Source organism: Propithecus coquereli, unplaced genomic scaffold (genome assembly GCF_000956105.1).
Source record: "Propithecus coquereli isolate 6110/MARCELLA unplaced genomic scaffold, Pcoq_1.0 Scaffold668, whole genome shotgun sequence".
NCBI classification, from domain to species: Eukaryota; Metazoa; Chordata; class Mammalia; order Primates; family Indriidae; genus Propithecus; species Propithecus coquereli.
In genome coordinates, this window is record NW_012152707.1 from 86,359 (window position 1) to 89,191 (window position 2,833).

A 2,833-nucleotide genomic window follows, 5' to 3' on the forward strand; every position below is an offset into this window, starting at 1 on the left:
AGAGATGCTAAAATGTGAAAAAATGTGGAACTCAGAATTAATGAAATACAGCACAGCACTTAAGACAGAATTCTCCCATCCAATGAATTCACTCAAATTCACCATGTGCCACTCACTCACAGGACATGTTCCTGTGTACGTATTTCAATAACAAAAATTGGATAATTAAAGCCTAAAGCTTATGTCAATGAATACAAATACAAAAAGCGAGAAAACAAAGATTACAGGAATTAGGAAATATTTTTGGAAGTAGAAAGATTTGAGTGTGATCTTAAAAGACAGGTAAGATATGAAAAGGTTAGATAAATGAAGCTATTATAGATGACAGACAAGAATGATGGTGAAAAGATTGGAAGGTAACAGGCTTAACAAATTTGTTTTAAGAATAAAGAAAATTTCTGTAAGTACCCAATCTTCCTTTGCAAATCTCATAAACAGAATACAAAAAAATCAAGCTAATATTAATATTCTGCAACACTGACAACATAAGAAAATGGAGAAGCATCTAAATAACTGTCAGCAAAATTAGTAATCAAACATTCCCCATATCCAGTCAAGCTGTATACAGGCAAAGTGAACAAACATTTGTGTATCTCTGTATAAAAGATTAATCACAAATATTTTCTAGTTAACTAAAAAGTAAATCAAAATAAGGAACTTTAGTATTTGGAAGTAGCTGAATGAAGGACCTGGCAATAAGCTCTAATAAAGTTCACTACAGAGTTTAAGAAAAATAATTGTTTTTTAGGGTAAAAAAGGGTAAAATAGGGTAAAAAAGACAAAGCAATTTTTAAAACTTAGTCTTGAACATATATTATTAAAAATTCAAATTAAACAAAGTCTGATTAATCATCACTCAATAAATATTGTTGGTAGCTTCAGTCATATAGGGAAAAAAAGCCTAAGTGATTTGCTGTTACTGAAAACGTTGTAAGTACTTTTCTAGATAAGGAAGCTGAGATTAAAATATATTTCCCTAAAAAGAAATAAATAAGCTTAGGCAAGAAAAATAAATCCCCACTCCCATTTTTTTTATATCTTTAGTTTGCCCTTCTTTTCATTTGAAAGGAATCTGGGTCACAGAAAAACATTCCAGGACACCAGTCCAAACATATGCTGCTTCTATTGTTATGATAATCAGTTCCCTGATTCTAGTTGTCTAAAGTGGTTTTGACATTTATAAATAATGTAAGTGAAATGCCTTCAAGAGAGTCAAACGCATAGAAAGTGCTCAAAAAATAGTAGCTAAAAACAAAACCACAAAAAGAAACTAACAAAGACTGTTAGCCTAGATAAAAAAACAAAACTCAAGTATTAAGAGACACCTTTAAATATACAGATACAGATACAGATAAATAAACAGATAAGCTCAAATTAAAAGGAAGGAGAAAGATATACCAAGCAAACACTAAGGCAGGTGGTGTAGCTATACTAATACCAAGCAAAGTAGATTTCAACACAAAAAAGCATTACCAGTGATTAAGAGGGACATGTCATTGTGCTAAAATGGTTGATGAGGTCAGGACATGCTACCCTATAATATGGCACCTTGACATTTGAGCAAACAGTAGAAGCAGGAAGCTTACTCTCACCTTCCCCTCACCCTTCCACCCTGAAAGCAGGCCATAAAATAATTCCGTCCTTCCTTTTAAAGTAGGTCATAAAACCTTCATTCTAAGAGGTACAGAGACACAGAGATGCCCAAAGGAATCTGAACAAACAAGCCTTGCTAAGTGCCCCCCAGTTCATTATCATTAGATCATAGCCCCTTTACCCTCCAGTCATATTCCTCCAAAACTACCCATTTCTTCATCAAACTTAACATAAAATACACAGGTCTCCCTGTTTCTTTGGGTCTTCATTTCTGAAGACACCTGTGTCACGTAAAAAGTATATTAAATAAATTTGTATGCTTTTCTTTTGTTAATCTGTCTTTTGTTATAAGGAGTCTCAGCCATGAACCTAGTGATGGGTGAGGAAAGAAATCTTTTCTCCCCTACAACTTCAATTAATCAGAAAAACACAATTTTATCTCTGCTGGACCTAACTACATAGTTTTAAAATATTTAAAGCAAATGTTGTCAGAACTAATAGAAGAAATAGACAAATCCATAATCATAGTTGGGGCTTTTAGCACACTTCTCTTGTTAACAAATACAATAAGCAGAAAAAAAGCAATAAGTTATTATAAAGCAATAATTATTAAGACAATGTGGCCTGGCGCGGTGACTCACACCTGTAATCCCAGCACTTTGGAAGGGCAAGGCTAGAGGATCACTTGAGGCCAAGAGTTTGAGACCAGCTTGGGCAACACAGCAAAATTCTGTCTCCTAAATAGAAAAATTAGCCAGGCATGGTGGCTCGCAACTTCAGTCCCAGCTGCTTGCGAGGCTGAGGCTGGAGGACAGCTTGAGATCAGGAGTTTGAGGTTGCTGTGAGCTATGATGATGCCATTGCACTCTAGCTTGGGAAATAGAGCCAGACCCTGTCTCAAACAAACAAAACCCCCACAAAAATAAACATACAAAAAATAAAAACAAAAATAACTGGAGCCAGGCATTTTACTGTGGGAGAAGTTAGTTACAGATATGCAAAGGAGAAAACTAGAACAAACCCTGTGGACTGAAATTGGAGGTATCTATGTGAACTCATGGTTTTCCATACATAAAGATACAGAGTTAGATGTAAATGTATGCATATATGTGTGTGTGTGTGTGTGTATGCATATGTGTATGTAGAGTTTTCTTTATGTCATGTCTTTGTTTGGTTTTGGTATCTGGGTAATGCTGGCCTCACAGAATGAGTCTGGAAGTATTCCCTCCTTTTCAATTTC

The 2,833-nt window shown here is 34.8% G+C and overlaps 1 protein-coding gene across 1 annotated transcript in view; it reads right to left on the minus strand.

Annotated features, from left to right (window-relative positions):
- UBXN2A (UBX domain protein 2A) overlaps positions 1-2,833 on the minus strand; it is a 33,285-nt gene that overhangs the window by 2,551 nt on the left and 27,901 nt on the right. The window lies entirely within an intron of this gene.